This window comes from Schistocerca piceifrons, chromosome 8 (assembly GCF_021461385.2).
Source record: "Schistocerca piceifrons isolate TAMUIC-IGC-003096 chromosome 8, iqSchPice1.1, whole genome shotgun sequence".
NCBI classification, from domain to species: domain Eukaryota; kingdom Metazoa; phylum Arthropoda; class Insecta; order Orthoptera; family Acrididae; genus Schistocerca; species Schistocerca piceifrons.
The window spans coordinates 62,455,918-62,480,776 of record NC_060145.1 but is presented as its reverse complement, the minus strand read 5'-3'; the positions used below and the strand labels follow the sequence as shown (position 1 = coordinate 62,480,776).

The 24,859-nt window shown below is 45.2% G+C and overlaps 1 protein-coding gene across 1 annotated transcript in view; it reads left to right on the top strand.

Annotated features, from left to right (window-relative positions):
• The window catches only part of LOC124712077 (calcium uniporter protein, mitochondrial), a 631,632-nt gene that overhangs the window by 156,429 nt on the left and 450,344 nt on the right, over positions 1–24,859 (top strand). The window lies entirely within an intron of this gene.

Sequence of the window (24,859 nt, the reverse complement as noted above, 5' to 3'; positions counted from 1 at the left end):
GTAGTATATTTATTCATACTATTAGTATTGTTATTTCAGCTTAAAAAAATTGACATGTTCCACATCCACGAGGCTCTCCTCAGCACAGATCTATGGAACGAAAAACTAATCTAATCTAATCTGGGTGAAGCCGTGGGTTTTACGACGACACGATAAAAGCATTCAACAAAACTTGTTACGTGAGCTTATAGTGGAAGACGTCAAGTCGTACATCAATTACTTAAGAATGGATGAGCATACATTTCTGTATGTGCTCAGTGAAGTGTATCCTCATATCACAAAGCACAATATTCACTTAAGAACTGCTACATCTTCAGAAGACAGGCTCACTTAACACTCCCATTCCTTGCTACAGGAGAGAGGAGAGGGTTATGTTAGGCTAGATCAGGTCAGGTCAGGTCTCCAATCTTCTTAATCTATTTTTGCATTGAGGGTGCCTCACGTTGTAAAGCGCCTCATCAGCTTCAGACATCTCTATTAATTTTGTAGTTGTCGGCACACACCAATTGTATTTACAGGCAATGGTTATAAAAACAGTACAGACGACAGAACGCTGCAGCGATGCTAGCGCTCCATGTGGTAACATTTCACATTGCAGTGAACAGAAGACAAGCGATTTCTTTGATCAAATCTACAGCGAGGCCCTAGATTTGATCAAATATTGGACGACATTTGACAAAGTCCCTATTACACCATCAAATATCTTTGACAAAGATATTGGACAAAGAAATTTGATAATGTAATAGCGGCCTACTGAAATATAAGTTTAAACTTGGCAATGTAAATTTTCAGGTGTATTTTTACGATAAAGAACACAGTTAACACTGCCAAGTCCGTACTAAGTGGTAACACAATGTAAAGTTCACACGCACACCACAATCACACACGTAGCCAGTTTATGCTACTTACCCCCGTTACCGAAGTTAGTAGAGTTCACCGGATCGTTTAGTTATGAAAATGCTCGCTCAAATGTTGTACGCTCTGCTCTACACGTAATACCCGCTCCAGTCTTAGATCGCACAACACGCCACGCGGTTTTAACGAACAGTCAAAAGCAGTAATTTTGATATTCCGTCCGAAATTCCACACGACTTCCACTATACCGTTCACGTAAATACACTTTGTACTACTTCGCGAACTCGTAATTAGCATTTTTCCGCGATTTTACAGTACTTTCGTCGGAGCTGCTTTCAATGAGATGTTACTAGTTCGAAATCTCAGCCCCGACCTCCCCAGATCACACCAAAGGCTTTGTTCCCAGCATAGATTGGCGCGAGCCTGCATTTTTCTGATTGGCTGATATCACAAACAGCAAATCAGGTTGCAGTATTATCCCGCGCTAACCCGCCCTTTCCTTCAATGACCAATCACAGTAAAACATTTCTTTCTATGGCTATTGCTAAATAAATAAATTTCGAAAAGTATCAAATATAAAATTACTCCCACTGAAATTACCAATTAATTTGTGTTCTACTCACTATTTATTAGTACCATAAACTCACTGCACATTGAATTATAGTAAATCCCCTGTATAGTTTAACTGGTACTTCGTGTATAAACAAAACAATTTTCATTCACTTCTGTTCTTCTTCACTCATACAACACTCACACTGCTAATTACTACACATATAAAACAATTATAATTATGCAAATACATTAAATATTAATCAAACGTAAGTTTACAACATTATTTTGACTACGACTGCTAGCACTGTCCGTCAACTGCTGACCTCTGCCGCCTACTAGTACAACTACGTGCAGCTCTGTAACTCAGGTCCATGTCAGCTGGTGACATCTGTCGATGACTCATGCCTATAAGATATCGTCCTAACAAGTGGCAGGAGCGATGCGAAGGCGCTACGCCTCAACGTCACCGCCTACTTCGCCAGCATTGTGAATGCAAATAGGGTGTTCGGTACAGCTGGAGCGAGCGACCAAAGCCGGGCTCAAAATAACAAAATGATTGTCAATCGAGCACAGCTAAACATATTATTTATTTGAGTTTCAGGCTTCTGACTGGTTCGATGCGGCCGGCCACGAATTCCTCGCCCAAGTCAATCTCTTCATCTCAGAGTAGCAGTTGCAACCTACGTCTTCGATTATTTGCTTGAAGTATTCCACTCTCTGCCTTCCTGTACAGTTTTTACCTCCTACAGTTCCCTGTAGTACCATGGAAGTTATTCCCTGATGTCTTAACAGATGCACTATCATTCTATTCCATCTTCTTGTTAGTGTTTTGCATATCTTCCTTTCCTAGCCGATTCTGTGGAAAACCACCTCATTCCTTACCAGTCCAGCTAATTTTCAACAGTCTTTCGTAGCACCACGTCTCGAAGGTTTCGATTCTCTTCTGTTCCGCTTTTCGCACAGTCCATGTCTCACTACCATACAGTGCTGCGCTCGAAACGTACATTCTCAGAAAATTCTTCCTCAAATTAAGGCCTATGTTTGATACTAGTAGATTTTTATTGACCAGGAATGCCCCTCTTGCCAGTGCTCGTCTGCTTTTTCACGTCCTCTTTCCTCCGTTCGTCCTGGGTTATTTAACTGTCTAATCAGAGTTCCTCAACTTCATCTACTTCCTGATCACCTGTACTCATTATACTGTTAATTCCATGCGACACATCCTGTAACTCTTCTTGACTTTCACTGAGAATGACCATCTCATCAGCAAATCTTACCATAGATATCTTTACACATCGAATTTTAATTCCTCTCTTGAAAGTTACTTTCATTCCATTATTGATTCTTCGATGAATAAATTGAATAGTAGGGACGAAAGACTACATCCCTATCTTACACCCTTTTCAATCCGAGCACTTCGTTCTTGGTCTTCCAGCCTTACTGTTCCCTCTTGGTTCTTGCACATATTGTATATTACCCGTCTTTTCCTATAGCTTACCTCTCTTTTTCTCAGAATTCCGAACGTCTTGCACCATCTGACATTGTCGAACGCTTTTTCCAGGTCGACAAATCTAATGAACGTGTGACGATTTCTTTTCAATCTTCCGTCCACTATCAACCGCTACGTTAGAATTGCACCTCTGGTCGTCATCTAACGAATCCTCAGTTTTCATTTCCATTTCTGGTTCACATGGCTCTGAGCACTATGGGACTTAGCTTCTGAGGTCATCAGTCCCCTACTTAGAACTATTTAAACCTAAGTAACCTAAGGGCACCACACACATCCATGCCCGAGGCAGGATTCGAACCTGCAACCGTAGCGGGCGCGCGGTTCCAGACTGTAGCGTCTAGAACCGCTCGGCCACTCCGGCCGGCTTTCCATCTCTGTACATTATTCCTTTCACCGACTTCAACGCATAAGTTGTTAAGCTGATTGTGTGATAGTTCTCGCAGTTGTCGCCTCCTGCTATCTTCGGAATAAACTATTACTGGAATAAAAACTCCACTTCCTTTGTATGTAATTAGTCTCTTTTATTGCACGACCGGTTTCTGAAGGTTTGTCTTCTGGCATGGTCAGACCTCTTTTTTCGTTGGGCTTTAGGCCCGGGTTCGATTCCCGGCTGGGTTGGGAATTTTCTCCGCTCAGGAACTGAGTGTTGTGCTGTCTTCATCATCATTTCATCCTCATCTGCCGCGCAGGTCGCCCAATGTGGCGTCGAATGTACACTACTGGCCATTAAAATTGCTACACCACGAAGATGACGTGTTACAGACGCGAAATTTAACCGACAGGAAGAAGGTGCTGTGATATGCAAATGATTAGCTTTTCAGAGCATTCACACAAGATTGGCGCCGGTGGCGAAACCTATAACGTGCTGACATGAGGAAAGTTTCCAACCGATTTCTCATACACAAACAGCAGTTGACCGACGTTTCCTGGTGAAACGTTGTTGTGATGCCTCGTGTAGGGAGGAGAAATGCGTACCATCAAGTTTCCGACTTTGATAAAGGTCGGTTTGTAGCCTATCGCGATTGCGGTTTATCGTATCGCGACATTGCTGCTCGCGTTGATCGATATCCAACGACTGTTAGTAGAATATGGAATCGGTGGGTTCAGTAGGGTTATACGGAACGCCGTGCTGGATCCCAACGGCCTCGTATAACTAGCGGTCGAGATGACAGGCATCTCATCCGCATGGCTGTAACGGATCGTACAGACACGTCTCGATCCCTGAGTCAACAGATGGGGACGTTTCCAAGACAACAACCATCTCCACGAACAGTTCGACGACATTTGCAGCAGCTCGGAGACCATGGCTACGGTTACCCTTGACGCTGCATCACAGACAGGAGCGCCTGCGATGGTGTACTCGACGACAAACCTGGGTGCACAAGTGGCAAAACGTCATTTTTTCGGATGAATCCAGGTTCTGTTTACAGCATCATGATGGTCGCATCCGTGAACGCACATTGGAAGCGTGTATTCGTCATCGCCATACTGGCGTATCACCCGGCGTGATGGTATGGGGTGCCATTGGTTACACGTCTCGGTCATCTCTTGTTCGCAGTGACGGCACTTTGAATAGTGGACGTTACATTTCAGATGTGTTACGACACGTGGCTGTACCCTTCATTCGATCCCTGGGAAACATTACATTTCAGCAGGATAATGCAGGACCGCATGTTGCAGGTCCTGTGCGGGCCTTTCTGGATACAGAAAATGTTCGACTCCTGCCCTGGCCAGCACATTCTCCACATCTCTCACCAATTGGAAACGTCTGGTCAATGGTGGCTGAGCAACTGGCTCGTCACAATACGCAAGTGACTACTCTTGATGACCTGTGGTATCGTGTTGAAGCTGCATGTACCTGTACACGCAATCCAAGCTCTGTTTGACTGGCGTATCAAGGCCGTTATTACGGCCAGAGGTGGTTGTTCTGGGTACTGATTTCTCAGGATCTTTGCACCCAAATTGCGTGAAAATGTAATCACATGTCAGTTCTAGTATAATATATTTGTCCAATGAATTCGTGTTTATCATCTGCATTTCTTCTTGATGTAGCAATTTTAATGGGCAGTAGTGTAATAAGACCCGCACCAAGTCGGCCGGACCTGCCTCGTAAGGGGCCTCCCGGCCAATGACGCAAAACGCTCCACTCCAGGTGTGTTGGTGGTGGGTGGGATGTGAGCGGGACGGAGTTCAGTACTGTAGGAGCCTGTCTGTGCTGCGGGTGAGCTGTAACAGCGCGAACCACCGCCCAGACAACTGGTCTCGCTTTCTGCGTTCGCCATTCATGAAGTCCACCAGCTGCGGCTGCGGCCCGTTGAGGCCAGGCCAGGGACCGCCTGGGTTACGACACACGGCCTCGTCACCACCTGGAAGCTCCCACTGCCTCCGCCAGCGCTCTGCTGGGCGCGACCTTGAGCGGGCTTATCACCGGCCACCGCACCATTACGGAGAGTCGCCTCAGCTCATTTGCACGCACTTTATAATTGAGCGGGAGCCGGTACCGGGGGGCGACGTGGCTTAGGTTGCGCTGATAACTGGAGTCACACGCAGTAGGGTACAGGTATCGATTTCTGATGGGCCATCTGGACTCTGGAAGCCGAGATGCCACACACACACACACACACACACACACACACACACACACACACACACACAGAGCCGGCCGGGGTGGCCGAGCGGCTCTAGGCGCTACAGTCTCGAACCGCGCGACTGCTACGGTCGCAGGTTCGAATCCTGCCTCGGGCATGGATGTGTGTGATGTTCTTAGGTTAGTTAGCTTTAAGTTGTTCTAAGTTCTAGGGGACTGATGACCTCTGCAGTGAAGTCCCACCATGTTATAGTTCTGGGTGGAGATTTTAATTTGCCGGATATAGACTGGGAGACTCAAACGTTCATAACGGCTGGCAGGGACAAAGAATCCAGTGAATTTTTTTAAAGTGCTTTATCTGAAAACTACCTTGAGCAGTTAAACAGAGAACCGACTCGTGGCGATAACATATTAGACCTTCTGGTGACAAACAGACCCGAACTATTTGAAACAGTTAACGCAGAACAGGGAATCAGCGATCATAAAGCGGTTACTGCATCGATGGTTTCAGCCGTAAATAGAAATATTAAAAAAGGTAGGAAGATTTTTCTGTTTACCAAAATTGACTAAAAGCAGATTACAGAGTACCTGACGGCTCAACACAAAAGTTTTGTCTCAAGTACAGATAGTGTTCTGAGGATCAGTGGACAAAGTTCAAAACCATCGTACAATATGCGTTAGATGAGTATGTGCCAAGCAAGATCGTAAGAGATAGAAAAGAGCGATGGAAAAGAGCCACCGTGGTACAACAACCGAGTTGGAAAACTGCTGCGGAAGCAAAGGGAACTTCACAGCAAACATAAACATAGCCAAAGCCTTGCAGACAAACAAAAATTACGCGAAGCGAAATGTAGTGTGAGGAGGGCTATGCGAGAGGCGTTCAATGAATTCGAAAGTAAAGTTCTATGTACTGACTTGGAAGAAAACCCTAAGAAATTTTGGTCTTATGTCAAAGCGGTAGGTGGATCAAAACAAAATGTCCAGACACTCTGTGACCAAAATGGTACTGAAACAGAGGATGACAGACTAAAGGCCAAAATACTAAATGTCTTTTTCCAGAGCTGTTTCACAGAGGAAGACTGCACTGTAGTTCCTTCTCTAGATTGTCGTACAGATGACAAAATGGTAGATACCGAAATAGACGACAGAGGGATAGACAAACAATTAAAATCACTCAAAAGAGGAAAGGCCGCTGGACCTGATGGGTTCCAGTTCGATTTTATACAGATTACGCGAAGGAACTTGCCCTCTTCTAGCAGCGGTGTACCGTAGGTCTCTAGAACAGCGTAGCGTTCCAAGAGATTGGAAAAGGGCACAGGTCATCCCCGTTTTCAAGAAGGGACGTCGAATAGATGTGCAGAACTATAGACCTATATCTCTAACGTCGATCAGTTGTAGAATTTTGAAACACGTATTATGTTCGAGTGTAACGACTTTTCTGGAGACTAGAAATCTACTCTGTAGGAATCAGCATGGGTTTCGAAAAAGACGATCGTGTGAAACCCAGCTCGCGCTATTCGTCCACGAGGCTCAGAGGGCCATAGACACGTGTTCCCAGGTAGATGCCGTGTTTCTTGACTTTCGCAAGGCCTTTGATACAGTTCCCCACAGTCGTTTATGGACAAAGTAAGAGCATATGGACTATCAGACCAATTGTGTGATTGGATAGAAGAGTTCCTAGATAACAGAACGCAGCGTGTCATTCTCAATGGAGAAAAGTCTTCCGAAGTAAGAGTGATTTCAGTTGTGCCGCGTCGCGCGGGATTAGCCGAGCGGTCCAAGGCGCTGCAGTCATGGATTGTGCGGCTGGTCCCGGCGGAGGTTCAAGTCCTCCCTCGGGCATGAGTGTGTGTGTGTTTGTCCTTAGGATAATTTAGGTTAAGTAGTGTGTAAGTTTAGGGACTGGTGACCTTAGCAGTTAAGTCCCATAAGATTTCACACACATTTGAACATTTCTTTAGTTGTGCCGCAGGGGAGTGTCGTAGGACCGTTGCTATTCACAATATATATAAATGACCTTGTGGATAACATTAGAAATTCACTGAGGCTTTTTGTGGATGATACTGTAGTATATCGAGAGGCAGTAACAATGGATAATTGTACTGAAATGCGGGAGGATCTGCAACGAAATGACGCGTGGTGCAGGGAATTGCAATTGAATCTCAATGTAGACAAGTGTAATGTGCTGGGAATACATAGAAAGAAAGATTCTTTAACATTTAGCTACAATATAGCAGGTCAGCAACTGGAAGCACTTAATTCTATAAATTATCTGGGAGTAGGCATTAGGAGTGATTTAAAATGGAATGACCATATAAAATTAATCGTTGGTAAAGCAGATGCCAGACTGAGATTCATTGGAAGAATCCTAAGGAAATGAAGTCGGAAAACATAGGAAGCAGGTTACAGTACACTTGTTCGTCCACTGCTTGAATACTTCTCACCGTACCCTCCGCCACACACCGTCAGGTAGCTTGCGGAGTATGGATGTAGATGTAGAACACTTCAAACCCGCGCGCCACATCCTAAACAAACACACCGCAAAACAAATGAACACTATGGTCACAACACGTAATGGCGACTAAAACTCTGTGCTTGTTAAGAAATCGTATAAAACCATCTTTCTCACTCAAATACACAGTTAAGCGTCTATGTTTTTGCAGTAAGGTCCGAACGAGGGTGACTATTTTTGCACGTAAGATTCGAACGGTGGATACAAAAATAGTTACTTTAGCTGATCTTTAATTTCAGCCCAATTAAGATATTTTGCAAAAGGAATTAATCGATTCGTACAATTTACATGGGTGCCAGGTCCGGTTAGTCGTTCAAAGCTTGCTTAATATACTACAACATAGCTAATAGCTGCAGTAAGGCAGGCGTTCGAATGATTGTACGAACGGTCCGGGCTAAAGCAAAAACATTTTACTCCGTGTTCCTAGCTCAAACATGAACCAAGCACTGCGACTGCAGGGATTTATCCCTTGCACGCTCCCCATGAGACCCACATTCCCTCGTTGATGTATATCAACGGCTGTCGACAGCTTAGGGTCTTGATTTAATCATCATTTCATTCTAAGTCAGCTGCATGTTCACCGATGGTATCTGTTCTTTCGGACATGTCCGAAAGAACAGATACCATCTTTGTACATCCCATTTCCATGTTGCTTATCTAAAGGCATCCAGTGGCAACAAAAATTTGTTTTTCAATTTTTCGCATAATTACCGGCTGGATTTAAAATGCTGTCATTAGCTACTCATTACGAGGTAAGAGCTTGTGTTAAACATTCAACACTGTAGGGCAACTGTTGTCTAAGTGTCTTGAGACATTTTAGCTCACGCCGCACAAGTAACCCAGAGCACATGCAACTTACCGACTTCCAACAAACAGTAAACACACTCTCAAGACTTTAAGAAACACTTTCTCGCTAATACCACACACAAAATGATGAAAGCAAACAAGTTTATCGGTTATTACTTTTCTGCTGTTCATGCCGTAAAACTGCCGCATCAGACATGGCGTTTTAATAAATAAATTCTTTACTCCAAATTCTATTCGCAATACATTTTTCAGACACTGTCCACATATACCACTGAAAGTATCTGCAAAGTGATATCATTGTACCACTCACAGTTTCGGAGACATGACGTCATAAACATTGACATGCGTGAAAATCTAACTTTCGCTGAAAAACGGAGTGCAAATTACCCGGCTTAACATCAAATATGCGATACATTAACTCATTTGTAATCAGACGTTTGAAGCTGTTTCATACAAGGAACTTCGATTCTTTAAATAATCGGAGGCGGTGGCTTACTGATTTGAAATATATTAGAGACCAGAACCTGCGACTTCATATCTGTGGCTCGAATCCATGTCAGAGCGCCTTATAAATCACAATCGAGTAAAATGTAAAATAAAAAATGTCTGTTACATTTACATTTTCGTGTACGGCTTTGACTAGCAACGGGGAAAGAAAACTTTGGCAATGAAGTGATTCACTGTTTTCAAATCAACCATTTACCATCAGTGTAGAATCTGAAAAGGTGATTTAGTTGTTTATTTGTTTGCAAATAGAGTCGAAAGACGTCACTTACACGTGAAGAAAAACTGAGCGCTGACACGATGTAATACTGTGTTCATCCGATTAATTTTATGTTTTGACATTATTGAAATAATGTCTGCGAGAGCGTGACGGAAAATTCCACAAGCGGAAAGCGCATTTCTACACAATTTCTTTCAATGTTCTCTCCAACAGCATAGTAAACATTATAAGCTAGGAATAGGCTTTTTGTACATTACATCGTTCTACATAAATAATGAACAAAGACATCAATGTAGTTTCATAATCGTTCATTTCCTTTAACTTCACAGATCAATGACCGTTGAAAATATTATTCGTTGTATCGCAGTATATCCTTTTCAGATGCAATGTTTATTTCGCTGATTTACAGTCATCTAAACTAGAAGCTATCATTTTTGTAGCTGGAGAGCAGTGGTAGTCCACAAAAAATTAAAAATTTGAATTCATCCGCCTGAAAGAATACGGCCGGTGCATTTCTAAATAGATTATTTTTATCCGTTAAATTATTCTAGTCGATCACAGTGAAAATGCTGAAAAAAAACCTGTTGAATACACTACTGACCATTAAAATTACTACACCAAAAAGAAATGCAGATGATGAACGGGTATACATTGGACAAATATATTATACTAGAACTCACATGTGATTACATTTTCACGCAATTTGGGAGCATAGATCCTGAGAAATCAGTACCCAGAACAACCACCTCTGGCCGTAACAACAGCCTTGATACGCCTGGGCATTGAGTCAAACAGAGCTTGGATGGCGTGTACAGGTACAGCTGCCCATGCAGCTTCAACACGATACCACAGTTCATCAAGAGTAGTGACTGGCGTATTGTGACGGACCAGTTGCTCGGCCACCATTGACCAGACGTTTTCAATTGGTGAGAGATCTGGAAAATGTGCTGGCCAGGGCAGCAGTCGAACATTTTCTGTATCCAGAAAGGACCGTACAGGACCTGCAACATGCGGTCCTGAATTATCCTGCTGAAATGTAGGGTTTCGTAGGGATCGAATGAAGAGTAGAGCCACGGGTCGTAACACATCTGAAATGTAACGTCCACTGTTCAAAGTGCCGTCAATGCGAACAAGAGGTGACCAAGACGTGTAACCAATGGCACCCCATACCATCACGCCGGGTGATACGCCAGTAAGGCGATGACGAATACACGCTTCCAATGTGCGTTCACCGCGATGACACCAAATACGGATGCGACCATCATGATGCTGTAAACAGAACCTGGATTCATCCGAAAAAATGACGTTTTGCCATTCGTGCACCCAGGTTCGTCATTGAGTACACCATCGCAGGCGCTCCTGTCTGGATGCAGCGTCAAGGGTAACTGCAGCCACGGTCACCGAGCTAATAGTCCATGAGTCCATGCTGCTGCAAACGTGGTCGAACCGTTTGTGCAAATGGTTGTTGTCTTGCAAACGTCCCCATCTGTTGTCTCAGGGATCGAGACGTGGCTGCACGATCCGTTACAGCCATGAGGATAAGATGCCTGTCATCTCGACTGCTAGTGATGGGAGGCCGTTGGGATCCAGCACAGCCGGTCGGAGTGGCCGTGCGGTTCTAGGCGCTACAGTCTGGAACCACGCGGCCGCTGCGGTCGCAGGTTCGAATCCTGCCTCGGGCATGGATGTGTGTGATGTCCTTAGGTTAGTTAGGTTTAAGTAGTTCTAAGTTGTAGGGGACTGATGACCACAGATGTTAAGTCCCATAGTGCTCAGAGCCGTTTGAACAATTTTTTTGATAAAGAAAATGTTGCGTTACTTATTGAGCGTCCATCGAAGATGAAAAAGATACGGAACTAGAGGCTGGCAGACTTGAAGTAAATCATGTGTCATCAGCTCGCTGCACCATTTCTCTGGCAGTGGGACAACAGATATATTTGAAGCACAAGTTATTAGAACATCCACTCTGTTCAGAGGATATGTTGTAGCATGTGGTCCCGGCATGTATATATTGTGACGTTGACCCATAGTATATCTTCACAGACTTCATTTTCAGCAGAGATACTGTCCAATTATTTTCTTGCGAAAGGCATCACTGAAACACAGACGACCTGCGTAAGCACGCACCTTTGAAGGCCGCCCTCGTATTTTCGTTTCGCGCCCACTGAACTCGCAGAACCGCGACCTTGACTTGTGGTTTCTGGCTGTGCAGCAGCCAACCGTGCGACCGCGCAGAGTTCGTGGCCAGACTGCGCCGGTGACGGGCGGCGCAGCCGCAATTCATCCAGAGGTGAGGCAGTGGAGGTAGTGCGGTCACGGTTATTGTGTTATGTAGGTGCCTAAGTTCGTAGGATTTGTGTTTTTCTCGTTGGTATTTCGGCTGCTATGGGTTTATGTATCAATTGTTATTTTTTTATTTGTATCTCACTGTTACTGTTTGAGTATATACACTGTCGTTTGTAGATAGTGAGTGGAGCTGTGGACACTAGGAAATGGAGTGGCAAGTGGGGAAATGGGAACATTTCCGACGTATTCCCCTGTTTGCTTTCAATAGAGGGGTGACAGCAGCGGGGGCAGCCAGGAACATATGCATCGTGTATGGGGATAAAGCCACTGGACAGAGCACGGCAAGAAAACGGTTTTCTCGTTTTAAGGAGGGTCGCTTTGACATTAGTGGGTCTCCACGTTCAGGAAGACCTTCGGGGTTTGATGAAGATCAGTCAAACGTATTAATCCACAATGATCCCTATTAGTGCGCTGGAGAACTGGCAAATGTGATGAACTTCGAATATTCCACCATTGTGTGACCTTTGCAGGCAACCGGGAAGGTTCCAAAAATTGGATACCGCATGCTCTATTCCAAAATCACAAAAATCAGCGTGTGGCCATATGTGCATACCTGCTTGCTCGCCACCAGTTGGTTCGTGAAGAACACCGAAAATTCCAGTACTGAATCGTGACGAGAAACATTGTCTTTGTGCTAACATCAGGACAAGAAAGGAGTGGTTGAGTCGAAACAAAGCAGCAACGCCTCGTCAGGAAGACCTGCGAGAATCCACAAAAGATAATGTTACACATCAAGTGGAACAGCGGCGGTGTGGTGCGTTACGAATTGTTTCCCTGAGCTGTAACCGTCACTGCTGACATTTACTGTCAACAACTGAGACGCCTTGCAGACGCAGTCCGAGAACAACGACCAGGATGACATCGTGAAATGCTACTCAACGATGACACCCGCCCGCATTCTCATACACGGACAAAAAGCAGTATAGAGGATACCCACCTTATTCGCCTGATCTTCGCCCTCAGATTTTCACCTATTCCGCCGTCTGCCGAACAACCTTCTAGTAAGTTTTCTTCCAGACGAAAATACGCTCAGATGACTCGACGAGTTCTTCGCCTCAAAAGCACATAATTTCTACAGTCGCGAAATCGAGAAGTTACCCCAGTATTGGCAGACGGCTACTGCAAATAGTGAAGGAGAATATACACTGCTGGCCATTAAAATTGCTACACCACGAAGATGACGTGCTACAGACGCGAAATTTAACCGACAGGAAGAGGATGCTGTGATGTGCAAATGATTAGCTTTACAGAGCATTCAGACAAGGTTGGCGCCAGTGGCGACACCTAAAAGTGCTGACATGAGGAAAGTTTCCAACCGATTTCTCATACACAAACAGCAGTTGACCGGCGTTGCCTGGTGAAACGTTGTTGTAATGCTTCGTGTAAGGAGGAGAAATGCGTACCATCACGTATCCGACTTTGATAAAGGTCGGATTGTAGCCTATCGCGATTGCGCTTTATCGTATCGCGACACTGCTGCTCGCGTTGGTCGAGATCCAATGACTGTTAGCAGAATATGGAATCGGTGGGTTCAGGAGGGTAATACGGAACTCCGTGCTGGATCCCAACGGTCTCGTATCACAAGCAGTCGAGATGACAGGCATCTTATCCGCATGGCTGTAACGGATCGTGCAGCCACGTCTCGATCCCTGAGTCAACAGATGGGGACGTTTCCAAGACAACAACCATCTGCACGAACAGTTCGACGACGTTTGCAGCAGCATGGACTATCAGCTCGGAGACATGGCTGCGGTTACCCTTGACGCTGCATCACAGACAGGAGCGCCTGCGATGGTGTACTCAACGACAAACGTGGGTGCACGAATGGCAAAGCGTCATTTTTTCGGATGAGTCCAGGTTCTGTTTACAGCATCATGATGGTCGCATCCGTGTTTGGCGACATCGCGGTGAACACACGTTGGAAGCGTGTATTCGTTATCGCCATACTGGCACATCACCCGGCGTGATGGTATGGAGTGCCATTGGTTACACGTCTCTGTCACCTCTTGTTCGCATTGGCGGCACTTTGAACAGTGGAAGTTATATTTCAGATGTGTACGACCCGTGGTTCTACCCTTCATTCGATCCCTGCAACACTCTACATTTCAGCAGGATAATGCACGACCGCATGTTGCAGGTGCTGTACGGGGCTTTCTGGATACAGAAAATGTTCGAATGCTGCCCTGTCCAGCAGATTCTCCAGATCTCTCACCAATTGAAAACGTCTGGTCAATGGTGGCCGAGCAACTGGCTCGTTACTATACGCCAGTCACTACTCTCGATGAACTGTGGTATCCTGTTGAAGCTGCATGGGCAGCTGTACGGTACACGCCATCCATGCTCTGTTTGACTCAATGCCCAGGCGTATCAAGGCCGTTGTTACGGCCAGAGGTGGTTGTTCTGGGTACTGATTTCTCAGGATCTATGAACCCAAACTGCGTGAAAATGTAATCACATGTCAGTTCTAGTATAATATATTTGTCCAATGAATACCCGTTTATCATCTGCATTCATTCTTGGTGTAGCAATTTTAATGGCCAGTAGTCTATTATTGATGACTCCGTTATAGAGTCTGTGTTATATGTATCTGTTGTGTTTATTACAATTACGGAAAAACGCTAAGAACTTTAGCACCAACCTAAAAGTAAGGGCGAGAAACGCTCAGTTCAATGCGCACCAGAATGTCCCCCAAGGCAGTGAGACGTTCACCGAATGCAGTTCACTACAGCTGCTGCTTTATTAACATGTGGACGTGGTTCGTGAAGCATTCGAAATTAAAATTTTATCCGACCTGACAGAAATACTAACAAGTTTTGGTCTTCTGTTAAATCAATGAGCAAATCAGAGACAGCTATCTGTCCAGACACACGCTGTGACCATAATGGCTTCGAAACATAGGATGCAAAAGGCCTACATATACTCTAAACAAACAAACAAAAAAGACGTAGCACTAAGGAATTATCCGTACCCGACGAAAATCGGTGGGTGTAGTGTACGTGTATAGACAGACGAGTCAATACAATTTCAGAAAAAATGGACGATTTATTGAGGAGAGAAAGCTTCCCAAATTGAAAAAGTCTATAACACGTTGGTCGAAATGGTTTAAATGGCTTTGAACACTATGGGACTTTACTTCTGAGGTCATCAGTCCCCTAGAACTTACAATTACTTAAACCTAACTAACCTAATGACATCACACACATCCATGCCCGAGGCAGGATTCGAACCTGCGACCGTAGCGGTCGCGCGATTCCTGACTGAGTGCCTAGAAGCGCTCGGCCACTCTGGCCGGCCGTTGGTCGACTTCCGTCCCTTATGCAAGCAGTTATTCGGCCTTGCACTGATTGACACAGTTGTTGGTTGCCCTTCTGAGGCATATGGTGCCAAATTCTATCCAATTGGTGCGTTTAGACTGTCAAAATGCACATCTGTCTGGAGGGCACTGCCCATAATGCTCCGAACGTTCTCAAGTGGGAAGAGACCCGGTGACCTTGCTGGTCAAGGCAGGATTTGCCAACCATGAAGACACGCAATAGAAACTCTCGCCGTCTGTGGGTGGGCATTATCTTGTGGAAATATAACCCCACGATGGCTTGCCATGAAGGCCAAAGAAACGGCACCTAGAATATCGTCGACGTACCGCTGTGCTGTAGGTGTGCCTCGGATGACAAACAGAGGGGTCCTCCTATGGAATGAAATGAAACCCCAGTCCATAACCTCTGGTTGTCGGCCTGGATAGCGGGTGACAGTCAGATTGGTACGCCACCTCTGTTCGAGGAGTGTCCAGAGACGTCTTCCACCTGGAACCATGTTGACTGGGGTAGAACAGTCTACGGTGCAGAGTCCCGCTTCGAAGTGAGTTCCGATGACCTGCTGGCTGGCTGACTGACTTACATGTTTACGTTACAGGGTCATCGCCAAGCTGTCGGTTACTGGGCACTGACTGACTACTGCTTTGCGCATGCTCCTCTTTTATAGACGCGCGTATTACAGAAATTACAAACGGACAAATACAGGGCTATTATATTTTACATGTTATCATAAAATACAGAAAAAAACGAAGAATACAAATGTGCTACAGGCAGTGAAGTAAATTTGTTTTAGCAGTAGTTGTATAAGAGTATGTATGAGAGATAGAATTTTAACGGGGCTTCCTAAAGTTGAGCAAGCAGTAAAGGAAACAAAAGAAAAATTCGGAGTAGGTATTAAAATCCACGGAGAAGAAATAAAAACTTTGAGGTTCGCCGATGACATTGTAATTCTGTCAGAGACAGCAAAGGACTTGGAAGAGCAGTTGAATGGAATGGATAGCGTCTTGAAAGGAGGATATAAGATGAACATCAACAAAAGCAAAACAAGGATAATGGAATGTAGTCGAATTAAATCAGGTGATGCTGAGGGAATTAGGAAATGAGACACTTAAAGTAGTAAAGGAGTTTTGCTATTTGGGGAGCAAAATAACTGATGAAGGTCGAAGTAGAGAGGATATAAAATGTAGACTGGCAATGGCAAGGAAAGCGTTTCTGAAGAAGAGAAATTTGTTAACATCGAGTATAGATTTCAGTGTCAGGAAGTCGTTTCTGAAAGTATTTGTATGGAGTGTAGCCATGTATGGAAGTGAAAAATGGACGATAAATAGTTTAGACAAAAAGAGAATAGAAGCTTTCGAAATGTGGTGCTACAGAAGAATGCTCAAGATTAGATGGGTAGATAACATAACTAATGAGAAGGTATTGAATAGAATTGGGGAGAAGAGGAGTTTGTAGCACAAATTGACAAGAAGAAGGGACCGGATGGTAGGACATGTTCTCAGGCGTGAAGGTATCACAAATTTAGCATTGGAGGGTAGCGTGGAGGGTAAAAATCGTAGAGGGAGACCAAGAAATGAATACACTAGGCAGATTCAGAAGAACGTAGGTTGCAGTAAGTACTGGGAGATGAAGAAGCTTGCACAGGATAGACTAGCATGGAGAGCTGCATCAAACCAGTCTCAGGACTGAAGGCGACAGCAACAACATTCCTAAAGTTCTCCTGGAACACCCATAGTGCTTCCCACCTGTCATATAGACTGACTTCTCCTCTGTTTATAGATGATTTTATACTTTCCATAGCATTTATATTTTTTTTTCTATTTTGTGCGTAATTTGCACAAGAGGTAATCGATAGCAAAATGTCTGTTTCATGCAATATCTTTTGTTCTTCCATAGACACGAAGTGTATGCATATACATTATTGTGCTAATCATCATCATCATCATCATTTGAGACGGATTATGCCTTTCAGCGTTCAGTCCGGAGCATAGGCCCCCGTATATAATTCCTCCATGATCCCCTATTCAGTGTGTCTGATGTTAAGCCTATTGCTTCAAAATCGTTCTCAACCGAATCCAGGTACCTTCTCCTTGGTCTGCTCCGACTCCTCCTACCCTCTACTGCTGAACCCATGAGTCTCTTGGGTAACCTTACTTCTCCCATGCGTGTAACATGACCCCACCATCTAAACCTGTTCGCCCTGACTGCTATATCTATAGAGTTCATTCCCAGTTTTTCTTTGATTTCCTCATTGTGGACACCCTCTTGCCATTGGTTCCCATCTACTAGTACCTGCAATCATCCTACCTACTTTCATATCCGTAACCTCAACCTTGTTGATAAGGTAACCTGAATCCACCCAGCTTTCGCTCCCATACAACAAAGTTGGTCGAAAGATTGAACGGTGCACAGATAAATTTGTCTTGGTACTGACTTCCTTCTTGCAGAAGAGAGTAGATCGTAGCTGAGCGCTCACTGCATTAGCTTTGCTACACCTCGCTTCCAGTTCTTTCACTATGTTGCCATCCTGTGAGAATATGCATCCTAAGTACTTGAAACCGTCCACCTGTTCTAACTTTGTTCCTCCTATTTGGCACCCAATCCGTTTATATTTCTTTCCCACTGACATTACTTTCTTTTTGGAGATGCTAATCTTCATACCATAGTCCTTACATTTCTGATCTAGCTCTGAAATATTACTTTCCAAACTTTCAATCGAATCTGCCATCACAACTAAGTCATCCGCATATGCAAGACTGCTTATTTTGTGTTCACATATCTTAATCTCACCCAGCCAGTCTATTGTTTTCAACATATGATCCATAAATAATATGAACAACAGTGGAGACAGGTTGCAGCCTTGTCTTACTCCTGAAACTACTCTGAACCATGAACTCAATTTACCGTCAACTGTAACTGCTGCCTGACTATCCATGTAAAGACCTTTAATTGCTTGCAAAAGTTTGCCTCCTATTCCATAATCTCGTAGAACAGACAATAGCTTCCTCCTAGGAACCCGGTCATATGCCTTTTCTAGATCTATAAAGCATAGATACAATTCCCTGTTCCACTCGTAACACTTCTCCATTATTTGCCGTAAGCTAAAGATTTGGTCCTGACAATCTCTAAGAGGCCTAAACCCACAATGATTTTCATCCAATTGGTCCTCAACTAATACTCGCACTTTCCTTTCAACAATACCTGAGAAGATTTTACCCACAACGCTGATTAAAGAGATACCTCTGTAGTTACAATCTTTTCTGTTTCCATGTTTAAAGATTGGTGTGATTACTGCTTTTGTCCAGTCTGATGGAACCTGTCCCGACTCCCAGGCCATTTCAGTTATCCTGTGTAGCCATTTAAGACCTGACATTCCACTGTATTTGATGAGTTCCGACTTAATTTCATCCACCCCAGCTGCTTTATTGCACTGCAATCTATTGACCATTTTCTCCACTTCCTCAAATGTGATTCTATTTCCATCATCATTCCTATCCCATTGCACTTCGAAATCTGAAACATTACTGATCGTATTTTCACCTACATTGAGCAACTCTTCAAAATATTCCCTCCATCTGGCCAAGCAATCCACAGGATTCACCAGCAGTTTTCCTGACCTGTCCAAAATACTTGTCATTTCCTTCTTACCTCCCTTTCGAAGATCGCTAATTACACTCCAAAATGGTGTTCCACAGCTTGACCCATAGTCTCCAACCTGTTTCCAAAGTCTTCCCATGATTTCTTCTTGGATGCTGCAATTATCTGTTTGGCTTTGTTTCTTTCTTCAACATAACTTTCTCTGTCTACCTGAGTTCTAGTATGTAGCCATTTTTGATACGCCTTCTTTTTCCTTTTACAGGCTGCCTTGACTGTGTCATTCCACCAAGCTGTTTGCTTCATTTTACCTTTACAAACTACTGTTCCAAGACATTCTTTAGCTACTTCTAGTACTGTGTCCCTGTACCTTGTCCATTCCTTTTCCAATGACTGTAATTGACTACATTCAACTAACTGGTACCTTTCTGAGATCATTGTTATGTACCTGTGCCTGATTTCCCTATCCTGAAGTTTCTCCACTCTTATCCTCCTACATATGGACCTGACCTCCTGCACTTTCGGCCTCACAATCCCAATTTCACTGCAGATTAAATAATGATCAGTGTCATCAAAGAATCCCCTGAATACACGTGTGTCCCTCACAGCCTTCCTGAATTCCTGATCTGTTATTATATAGTCAATGACAGATCTGGTTCCCCTGCCTTCCCAAGTATACCGGTGAATGTTCTTATGTTTAAAAAAGGAGTTTGTGATTACTAAGCCCATACTGGCACAGAAATCCAAGAGTTGTTTCCCGTTCCTGTTGGCCTCCATATCCTCTCCAAATTTACCCATAACCTTTTCATACCCTTCTGTTCGGTTTCCAATCCTGGCATTAAAATCACTCATGATCAGAACACTGTCCTTTTCCTTTACTCTAACAACTATATCACTGAGTGGCTCATAAAAACTATCCATCTTATCTTGATCTGTCCCTTCACAGTGCGAATATATTGACACAATCCTAATTTTCTTGCTAGACACTGTCAAATCTATCCACATCAGTCGTTCGTTTACATACCTTATTGCAACTACGCTGGGTTCCATTTCTTTCCTGATGTAAAGCCCTACACCCCAATTGTGCTATTGCTGCTTTGACTCCTGACAGGTAGACCTTGTATTCTCCCACTTCCTCTTCTTTCTCACCCCTTACTCGAATGTCACTAACAGCTAAAACGTCCAGCCCCATCTTACTTGCAGCCTCTGCCAGCTCTACCTTCTTCCCAGAGTAGCCCCCATTGATATTAATAGCTCCCCATCTCATGACCATTTGTTTGCCACGTCGTGTCTTAGGAGTCCCTGGTTTGTCAGTTAGAGGTGGGACTCCGTCACCTCCAAAGGTCAGAGGCATTTTGCTCTGATTGTTGCCAGCATCATATTTAAAGTACCAGGGAAGCAGGTTGCTAGCCTTACTTGCCCCGGGTCCCATTGAGTTTTACCCCCAACGGTTGAGGGACTAACCGGTGGATTTGGTAGTCTTTGCCGTCTGAGCACAAAGGTGACCACGACTCAGAATATGTCCGAGATGCCCAGCCTTATTCCAAAGGAACTGGTATCCCGCCTGTCGGGACCACTTACTTGGCCACTCATACGTTGCCCGTGGTTCATGAACTAGGACATGACTACAAGAACCCACACCATGAACCACACATTATTGTGCTAATATGATTGTAAAATGTACAATTACTATTTTGGCAAGTACAGAACATGTATATTCGTTGTAAAAGAATGCCATTTTTGTGCGTTGTCGCCATCTTGCAGAGTGTTCTCTTCAACGTTCCGTGGCCACACTTAAACCAGTTTTCACTTCATGTGACTAACTTTGACGGTGTAGTTGGTACCAATAGAATTGCAGTATGTGCTTATTCTGCTGTGTACATATCGTACACAGTGTAGTGTGTGTGAACATACTGTGTTCATTTGATGTTGTTCATGCCGGTCGCAGGTTCGAATCCTGCCTCGGGCATGAATATGTGTGATGTCCTTAGGTTAGTTTGGTTTAAGTAGTTCTAAGTTCTAGGGGACTGATGACCTCAGCTGTTAAGTCCCATAGTGCTCAGAGCCATTTGAACCATTTGTTGTTCATGTTTTTCTCAATGTACCCTTTTTCTTTTCATTAAGTTTTGAAATTACTTGACGCTGAAACGTGTAAGGATTGAAGAAATATAATGAATACTTGTGGATGAGACGCGCGTTTATTTATAAGCGGTGAATGTGACCAATATGTCTCTCCAAGCTTTCCTGCAGTGTGTATTAAACAGGAAAATGTGTGCTAAAGATAATCTATGGCAGTTTTAAAACGAACGCACTTTTAACACAGTTGAATTTTGGCTTGCACATGATTTAGAGGTGTCGTAAAGTTATCAGTATTTTTTAAATAAAGTGTTTCTGCGTGAGCTATATACACTATTGTCATCGTCTTTCGGTAAACTGTTCTGTGAATAACGAAGTTTAGTGAAATGTTGCATGAATAAGATGTCCAAATTTTGAATCGACGTAGTGTATGCATTACGTGCCCACTGGAAAATACACTCCTGGAAATTGAAATAAGAACACCGTGAATTCATTGTCCCAGGAAGGGGAAACATTATTGACACATTCCTGGGGTCAGATACATCACATGATCACACTGACAGAACCACAGGCACATAGACACAGGCAACAGAGCATGCACGATGTCGGCACTAGTGCAGTGTATATCCACCTTTCACAGCAATGCAGGCTGCTATTCTCCCATGGAGACGATCGTAGAGATGCTGGATGTAGTCCTGTGGAACGGCTTGCCATGCCATTTCCACCTGGCGCCTCAGTTGGACCAGCGTTCGTGCTGGACGTGCAGACCGCGTGAGACGACGCTTCATCCAGTGCCAAACATGCTCAATGGGGGACAGATCCGGAGATCTTGCTGGCCAAGGTAGTTGACTTACACCTTCTAGAGCACGTTGGGTGGCACGGGATACATGCGGACGTGCATTGTCCTGTTGGAACAGCAAGTTCCCTTGTCGGTCTAGGAATGGTAGAACGATGGGTTCGATGACGGTTTGGATGTACCGTGCACTATTTAGTGTCCCCTCGATGATCACCAGTGGTGTACGGCCAGTGTAGGAGATCGCTCCCCACACCATGATGCCGGGTGTTGGCCCTGTGTGCCTCGGTCGTATGCAGTCCTGATTGTGGCGCTCACCTCCACGGCGCCAAACACGCATACGACCATCATTGGCACCAAGGCAGAAGCGACTCTCATCGCTGAAGACGACACGTCTCCATTCGTCCCTCCATTCACGCCTGTCGCGACACCACTGGAGGCGGGCTGCACGATGTTGGGGCGTGAGCGGAAGACGGCCTAACGGTGTGCGGGACCGTAGCCCAGCTTCATGGAGACGGTTGCGAATGGTCCTCGCCGATACCCCAGGAGCAACAGTGTCCCTAATTTGCTGAGAAGTGGCGGTGCGGTCCCCTACGGCACTGCGTAGGATCCTACGGTCTTGGCGTGCATCCGTGCGTCGCTGCGGTCCGGTCCCAGGTCGACGGGCACGTGCACCTTCCGCCGACCACTGGCGACAACATCGATGTACTGTGGAGACCTCACGCCCCACGTGTTGAGCAATTCGGCGGTACGTCCACCCGGCCTCCCGCATGCCCACTATACGCCCTCGCTCAAAGTCCGTCAACTGCACATACGGTTCACGTCCACGCTGTCGCGGCATGCTACCAGTGTTAAAGACTGCGATGGAGCTCCGTATGCCACGGCAAACTGGCTGACACTGACGGCGGCGGTGCACAAATGCTGCGCAGCTAGCGCCATTCGACGGCCAACACCGCGGTTCCTGGTGTGTCCGCTGTGCCGTGCGTGTGATCATTGCTTGTACAGCCCTCTCGCAGTGTCCGGAGCAAGTATGGTGGGTCTGACACACCGGTGTCAATGTGTTCTTTTTTCCATTTCCAGGAGTGTAAATACCGTGGGGATTTCCAGTTTCTGTTGAAGACCGGTCCCTAGGTAAGGCGTTAGTGCGAGCTCCTGATCGCAGCAACCGCAGCCTGGTCCGAATTCTGCTTTTCTGGTGAAAGCTTTTCCATGACTGGATCGCGAGATTCTGATCAATAAAAACAATGATCAGACAGAACGCTGTGGCCACCGACCCGCTAGCCGGCCGGGGTGGCCGAGCGGTTCTAGGCGCTACAATCTGGAACCGCGCGACCGCTACGGTCGCAGGTTCGAATAATGCCTCGGGTATGGATGTATGTGATGGCCTTAGGTTAGTTAGGTTTAAGTAGTCCTAAGTTCTAGGGGACTGATGACGTCAGTAGTCAAGTCCTATAGTGCTCAGAGCCATTTGAACCATTTTTGAACCGACTCGCTATCAACGTAAGCCCGTCCAAGCGATAGCAGCGTCACCTGACGAGGATGATGATGTCTGGTTTGTGGGCGCTCAACTGCGCGGTTATCATCGCCCGTACAAATTCCCAACCTTTGCTCAGTCCAATCTCGCCTCTTTCATGAGTGATGATGAAATAATGACAACACAACATCTCAAGGCAGGTGAAAATCCCTGACCTGACGAGGAATGACTGCTAATCAGACACGCACGCTGTTTGTGTATCAGTAATAGTGTTGCCCGTGTGTAGAATGTGGAAGGCGCGCGGTCTATCCGAGTTTGACAGTGGGTAGATTGTGAAGGCCCGGAGGCTCGGCACGCATATTTCGGAAACTGCACGACTTGTCGGGTGTTCAGGTCGTGTTGTCGGCGGGGCCGGGAGGTGCTTGCGCCTGATGTACTATACTAGGAGCCTTGTAGGCTCAACACAAACCGTTAGCGTCATTACCTTATTACTTTTACCACAAGTACCCTTTCATTAGCAACTTTGAGCCAAGCACAAAATCAGTTACCTCTCTATTGTATATCGTAAATAGTTTAGCAGGCTGGACATGGAGGTCTTAGTCTAGCTTTAGCGTACTCTAATCTCTTCTAGTTAAGTTAGTTTTCAGGATGGTAGATGTTAAAGGCATGGTGAGCGACGGCCAGCGTCTTGAGGGTCATTCCAAGACCCGGGCCGCCGCCCACAACCAGGTGGCGGGCAATATTATACCTATCCCTTCTCTATTCAGTTCTCTCCCTTCTTTCTTTCTAAATATTTAATTTCGTTTTGTTTATTATTATCTTACTTGATTTTGTATTAGTTATAAGTTTTTTTAATGCTGCACAAAAAAAAGATATCAAATGGATCCAAACAAATAGAGCCCGCCTCCACGTGGCGGGACACGGGCAACGGTGTGATTGGGGACGGGAGCCGGGGTGGTGTTACTTTCAGTCACTCCGGACCCCGGACCCAGTCACAGCGGCTAAGTGGCAACATACGACCCACCATAAGAAGTTAGACGGTGGGTCATAAAATATAAGCAGCTAGTGGGAAAAAAAAAGAAAAAAAAGTGGAGTGTTCGAGGAGGCTGTGGTGAGTGTCTTCAACACGTCTCGAAACCAATGTGGAACCACGCCCAGATGTGGTGGGGCTGGACGGTCACCCCTCAGTATAGATATATGAAGATGGTATCTGTTCTTTCGGGCATGTCCGAATGAACAGATACCATCAGTGACCATGAAGCGCTCTAGAATGAAATGATAATTAAATCAAGACCCTGCGCTGTCGACAGGCGTTGATATACATCAACGGTGAGAGTTGAAAATGTGTACCCCGGCTGGGACTCGAACCCGGAATCTCCTGCTTACATGGCAGATACTCTATCAACCTGAGCCACCGAGGGCACAGAGGATAGTGCGACTGCAGGGATTTATCCCTTGCATGCTCCCCGTGAGACCCACATTTCCAACTTAATGCCCACACACTACATTCGTAGTGCCCCTGATCATTACACTCATTGCCGGCCGGCGTGGCCGAGCGGTTCTAGGCGCTTCAGTCTGGAACGGCGCGACCGCTACGGTCGCAGGTTCGAATCCTGCCTCGGGCATGGATGTGTGTGATGTCCTTAGGTTAGTTAGGTTTAAGTAGTTCTAAGTTCTAGGGGACTGATGACCTCAGATGTTGAGTCCCATAGTGCTCAGAG